Raw genomic sequence first — 7,109 nt, forward strand, 5'->3', positions numbered from 1 at the left:
AAATATAATTTAGACATTTTGGGATTTGTTTCTTGATGGGCTGTGTAATGTACTGACAAAATGTTGTCACAGTTATTGCCTCACACGTCCTCATATGACCCAGTTTAGTCATATTTTTGACAAACAAACAAAAAATGTATGGGCTACTGTTCAAGTTATGGGGTTTATTTATTTGTTTTATGGACGTCTGGTACATATTGCTCTGTTAGATGATGCTGTATCATGTGTGAGATCTGATGTTGGTTCGTTAGTCATTTGGGTTAAGCATGGGTGTGAACATCGTCACAGGACAGTGAGAAACCAGCCGTCTGCGATAGACTAAACATAGACAAGTCTAACATTCATTTTAGTGTGTGTGTGTGTTTGACTCTTCATAAAGACCATTGATTCATAGGAAAGTCAGGGCACGACAAGTGCACACAAACTGCTGACTGTTGAGGGAGGACAAGGTGTCTACTTTAACACACATTCGACAAAGAAGAAACAAACCATTGATAAACTACTGGTGGAGATGAACATCAAAACTATTAGACACAACATAAAGTTTGTTGAGAAATGTAAAAATATTGTGACTAGCCTTTATTTTATATTTTTAGTTTTCATTTTCAGTCATTTTTTTATTAATTGTTTTGAATATTTCTACAGTATGTAGCTTTTTAATTGGTGTTTTATATTTTTATTCATATATTTAGTTTTAGTATTTCAGTTTATTTTATTCAGTTAATTGTGAGGCAACATGTTATTTCATCAGTTCTTACAGCTTTATTTTAACTACAGGTAAATAAATTCCTAATCATTATTTAACAAGTAACAACCCAAAACCAAGTAATATTGTTTGTTATTTCACAGACTTGACAATCACAATTTAGCATCATTACTCTCCATGTTTATTAAAGATACCTTAATAAACGTGTTTATGTATGTGCATAGTCTAAGAGTGATTCATATCTGATGTTTTACATGATAACTGTATAGCTGCTGTTGTAAATGTGTTTTACCTTTGGAAAAACAGCTGTTTTACGCCTGTACTGTTGGATCAGGAATATTGTGTGAGTCTGAATAAGAAACAGAGGTGTAAATATGATCCAAATGAAAAGGAACAAACAGACAGAGATAGGATAGAGAGAGTTTCCTGTCAGGAAACAGTCACAGGATGCCTGCAGCTTAACTAAGTCAGTAAACACACACACACACACACACACAAGTCGCACACATCACATTTGATTTAAGCACAGACACAAACACAAACCCACATTGACCACAATAATAACTAATAAGCACCAGACCATTTCTGTAAACTCATCATTACCATAAAGTTACAAGAACAACATATTTTTACAGCAACACAAACTTTTTAGCACAAGTATGTTTCAGAATAATGTAGTTCGTTCATTTTCCTGCTGAGACAGCAGTTGTTGGTGGGCGAGAACTGAATGCTGGGAAAGTCTTTGGGTGGTGAAGCTGGTCCAAATGCAAGAGGCGAAAGCTTTTACTCCACCACAGAAACCACACGCTCATGTGACCCTACTAACAAAGATATGGGGAAACATTACACAATCTGGTCTGTACTGGTCCAGTTATTATATGTTTAGCACTGATTTTTGTTCCTGTAAGACTTTGATTACTGTCAGTAGAGAAGGACAGATATTTTAGTCAAAGTTCACGTCTGCAGTACAGTGTCAGGTCATGTGAAGAGATTGTAAATCAATTAGCTGATTCACTTAGACTAATTTGATTTGGCTCTGCATCACATTGGGTCTAAAGTTTATGCCTGCATCATATTTTCAGCGACAGATAACGTGATGTATGACTAGGTTTAACATGCTATTATACAGGAACACATGCTGGAAATATGAGTTCTGTCCAATTCACATTTATTTGTAAAGTGCTTCTCACAATATATATTGTTTCAAAGCATCTTCATAGAAAACAAATGTTAATAGATTGCATAATAGATACATAAGAGTGTTATATTATCTTTACCTGTCACATAATATCATGCAGTTTCCCAGCTAATAAAATGTTGTAAGATAAAAAAAATTTAACATTCTCTTTAAGTTACCAACCGTGAAGGGAACATGCAATTTTAGATTATGAGAATGTTTCTTTTAAAAGTTCTATGAACGTTTTGAAACAAGTAATAGCACTTAACAAATGTTACAAGAACATCTAAATATAATGTTTCTGAGAAAAAAGTTCCATGAAAGATGTATGTTGTTGTGCTAATGTTTTGAGAAAATTACAATGTATAGTATAAGTTCAAATGTCAACGTTACTGGAAGAACATTTAAAGAACTTTGAGAGAACTTTGCCAGAATTTTAACCAATGTTTTGAAAATTTTCCCTGTTAGCTGGATAGTCACATACCTGTATTCATTTAAGCAGAAACAATGAACAAGTTAAAGCAACGATTAAATGATGTGAACGTTATAACAGTTTTTATTTTTTATGTATAATAATAATGAAGCATCCGTGCAAAACATGTTCTAGTTTGGATTTGATTGTGCACTTGTGTGGTAAATTTGCTGTTTGAATGCTTAGTCTATATCCTCCGAATGGGTTGGAGCCAAATTCCAGCTGATACTTGAGTGCTAAAATTCAGTAAAGCTGGATAAATGTAGCTATTTTAGAATTTAATAACTGATTTGTTCGTCAAACTTTAAGAATTGCATTAATTGTGTAAGCTTGGAATGACAGTTGCTTAGAAGGAGTTTGCAAGAAGAATTTGGCAACTATTGCTCCAGTAATAAAGCTTGAGAAAATGTGTCATTCTGAGCTGGATTGGAATGCTAGAAGAATTCACTTTGGCTTTTAACTGTCACATGATGACCCAAAGGAACCTATAAATACCCTACTATGTAGGCCCTTTGACCTAATTGAGGACCACAATCTGTGACCATAATTCACTTTTAGTTCACAGAGCTTTAAAGAAGACAAACCCTCTTAGCAGAATTTCGTCTCTTTCTTCAGATATTCATTGCTATGTCAGAGGATGTTATCTTCACATAACATCCAAAACACTTTCTGGAACTTACTACTGTTTTCCAAATGTTGCTACGTAATAACAATGCATACATGCATGGATATATGTGTTCTCAGGTCCTCAAAGAGTGCTTTTAATTAAACTAGCCTCCATTTGTAAATGAAACCATGGAGCCCCTAAACCTTAAGACCCTTTGACAGAACACCAGAGAGCAGTTTCTATGGCTACTTCTATATCAAACACTAATAAAGTACCTTTCTGTGGAAAAGCGCATGTGAATGAGTGTTTGCTAATTGCTCCCAGCCGTCACCACATTCAGAAGGACTGGATTAGCTGGCAGGCTCAGCTGGATGGAAAACGGGTCGGATTGCATATTGCCGTATTTACAAACCTTTTGGGCTGATAACAAACCTGTTCCCTGACACCAGTAGAGGATTGTTCTGACTCTAAAATTTGCACGAGCCAATATAATTTTAACCAGTGAAACAGGTTTAAAATGTCAAAAATACAGTAAACACGCTGTAAAGATATGCTAGTTTAATGCACTGTTGTATTCAGGTCAAATTTGTTCTCACAATCCATCAGGCCTTATCTTCATCCTTCCACTGGCTTTTCATTCAATCATGAACCCATTGTAGGTTCAGAGTTTTCAATCAAGCTGTTGTTCAGGTTCATCTCAGCACAGTGTTTATGTTAAGATAAAACTATTTTAACCAAAGTAGATGCTTTCCTGGGGGTTTAGACTGCTGAATTCAAAAGATTGTAGGATAACAGACAATTATGCATGTATGTACTGTAGACACCAGACCAGTCTATAAAACTTCAAGCGACCATCTGAAACCAACCGCAAGACGAGACAGAACATGTCCTGCAGTTAAACCGTGAAATGTGGGTGTCCTTTGTATGGATTCTGGTACCAAATTATATTCTATTTAGTCTTTCTTTACTGCCTGGATATGTGAGGTCTGGCTGGAGAAAAGATTTCCATCTAGGGACAGCGAACACTGATTGTTTGTGTAGAAAACCCTGATCTCGGCTTGGATCTTGCTGAGGTCACTGTCTGCTTCGGCTTCCCTCAGGTTCTTGTCTTTCTGAGTCTACCTCTCATATCTTGATCATCCCAAAATAACTTCTGGAGTGACTAAGCAAAGGGAAACTTAAAAAACCTTTTAAATGTCAACACCTTATACAAAATCGTGCTTTTAGACACTGACAGGAGTCATGCCTCTGTTGGAGTCATGCACTGTTAGAGTTAATGTGCCTTTGGATGCCGGCGTTTGCTTTACAGTATTAGTTACCTCGATAAATATGGCTTGGTAAAAATAGATTAAAGTGTCAGAGGATAAAAACATTTATTATATCACTTGTGCTTTTTGTGTTACATGAGGGTGTGTAAAAGCTTGAGTCTAAAACTGAATTAATTTTCAGAATTACAGTCATCTTTGCAAAGTAATTCTTTAAAGTTACCTTGATTCAATGGTCTCTTAAAGCATAATAAAAGAGCAAACACTAAACATGTGGTAATTTGTCATTACAGGTTTAGCCTTATAATTTAAGACAATTAGAGGACTGGAATGGCTTTATGCATGACCTCCCAAACCACACCCTTCCTGATGAGATCAAACATTAATGTGTGTACTTCCTGAGGTCATCCACAGAATTATTCACAGAAAATTCTTTGTGTTTATGTATAAGAAATTGTTGAAAGTTGATTTACGAGAAATTCCACATGCCCTCATATAACTGCTGGCACATATACAGAGCCTGTGTGCTGGGAACATGAGCCAATCCCGCTCAGCAAAGGAATGTGAGTAATGTATAATGAAGGCTACGGCCCACAACCGGAAAAACCACAGGTTGCAGTCACAGGTCACCTCTGTGTCCCTCCTGCCAGACCCCATTGTTCTGTAGCAGAGTGGGCTTGGGAACGAGTTTCCTTGTGGACTGAGACATTTTAATATGTTTCTCGATAGCACTAAATTATGGAAGTTATTACTTCTATTTCAATTTATTGTGCATTTCATCCACACATTCCATTTATTATATTCTTTGTATGTTTCCACGACAGTGGATATATTAAAAATATATTAAGTTTTACTTTGCATTTTCGAAAAGTTTAGAGTAGACTACAGTATACCCGTAAAAATGGCTAAATGCTGTATAATCCATGCCGGGCCCGTAGTGAGCAATGTCACTTAATAAAGAAACATTACGCTCCTGTGCACATATCCATATAGACATATGCAGTCATATTAGTCATATTAGGTGCCCTTGAGCAAGGAACCAAACCCCCAAACTGCTCCCCGGGCGCCGCAGCATAAAAATGGCTGCTCCGGGTGTGTGTTCATGGTGTGTGTGTTTACTGCTGTGTGTGTGTGTGTACTTTGGATGGGTTAAATACAGAGCATGAATTCTGAGTATGGGTCACCATACTTGGCTGAATGTCACTTCACTTCACACTTATAACATCACCATTTTCACAATTTTGCGCAAAAAAGTTCAAAAGTTCACATTTTCAGGCTCCCCAAATCCTCATTTGGCTGTCAATCATTTATCAAATGGAAAAATCTTTCTGAGAATGATTTCAACAATATTGTTCATCTGACGTTAATTTAGTTGTAGCGGGGTATTTTTTTATTCTTGTGGAATTAGAATGATTATTAAAACTTTATAGTTAAAGGCCTAGTTATTATTTTAGGTGTGAACGTGCCTTTCACCACCAATTAACCAAAAGGTAAAATATTTACAAATTGGTGTGAGATTGTATTGGGTAATTTGACATAGTCAAAATGCCTTTGGTTTGCATGATTTGGCTGTTCCTTTTCTGTCAGAGTATTTTTAGGTCTTCTCCATGTTCTTGAGTTTAAATTAAGCATTGTCCTTACACAAACCTCTTGAACGCTGCAGTTTGTGGGGCGTGGTTGCCCCGTTCTTGATCTACTGCAGATGTTGCTTGGATTTCACTGTTTGGAATCAGACTTTTTCTCGACTGGGTGGGGTGTTATCATTTGCGATGCACTGTTAAATAAAAAATATACATGTATAAAATGGAAAATTGTTTGGAAACATAATACGCTAAAACTTCAAAGCAGCTGTTAACATAAAGATAATGTCTGCATTTTTTTGGATTGGAGCTCTTAGAAGTTAAGATAAAATCTGTTTGGCGATGGTCGCAGTAATGAATTTCGCTGACTGATAATGCAAGCCAAAGCTGAGGCGCTGTCATGGATATAGTGGAAAATTTGCTTAGGATATCATAAATGTTGTGGTCTTCTAAGCAAATAGAGTAAGAATTAGCTTTAAACAAGAACTTTGTTGCATGCTATGAATTCAGTATGTAATTTTAGAACAAATTTATAATTCTCCATACATTTGTGATCTGGAACCAAACACGCCAAAAATAATGGGTTTGCTTGTGGAGTAGAGCAAATGTGAAAAGTTGTAAAAGTGGTGCCAACCGATTGTTACAGGTTCCTGTCCAAACATGTTAAATGACATTCACAAGGTTTAAGGTGTCATTCTAATGTTTGTGTAGGTCACTGAACCAAGTTCTCCCTTGCTGTGATATATGCACTCGCATACATTTCTCACAGAAATCTATCATCAAACTGTTTTCTTCTTTTACTTTGTTGGTCCTCACTTTTGCATTGGTCCACAGCTACACCCTTTCATATGGGTGTACTGCCTTCTATTAAATGCCCCAAACCTATATTTTTTAGATCAGATGGTGGCTTGTACCAACTTTGGAAGTAGTCCATGCTATGATAAATAAATAAGAAAGCTTGCTTATATATGTTGCATACTTATAGAGGTAAGTGAACTTACACTTTAAAAGATTTCCAGCAGTTTTTGCTCTTCAGATAGATAAAATGGTCATATTAAAGTTAAGACTATCACTTATGAGTTAATTAGATGCGCTTGAAACCGTTATTAATTGCCGCCACACTTTATTTGAATTCTGTATTAATACGCCAAGCGACAAAGTACAGACAAATCATACAATCTATGGTACAGATTAAAGAACTATTTTACTCGGCGGAAGAATTGTTTGCCATGGTTATTTCTATTCTACTAATACATTATTATTATTATTATTATTATTATTATTATTATTATTATTATTATT

General features: G+C 35.8%; 1 protein-coding gene across 3 annotated transcripts in view; it reads left to right on the forward strand.

Moving 5' to 3' along the window:
* LOC113048471 (B-cell receptor CD22-like) overlaps nucleotides 1-7,109 on the forward strand; it is a 1,131,192-nt gene that overhangs the window by 354,648 nt on the left and 769,435 nt on the right. The window lies entirely within an intron of this gene.

This window comes from Carassius auratus, chromosome 29 (genome assembly GCF_003368295.1).
Source record: "Carassius auratus strain Wakin chromosome 29, ASM336829v1, whole genome shotgun sequence".
NCBI lineage: Eukaryota > Metazoa > Chordata > Actinopteri > Cypriniformes > Cyprinidae > Carassius > Carassius auratus.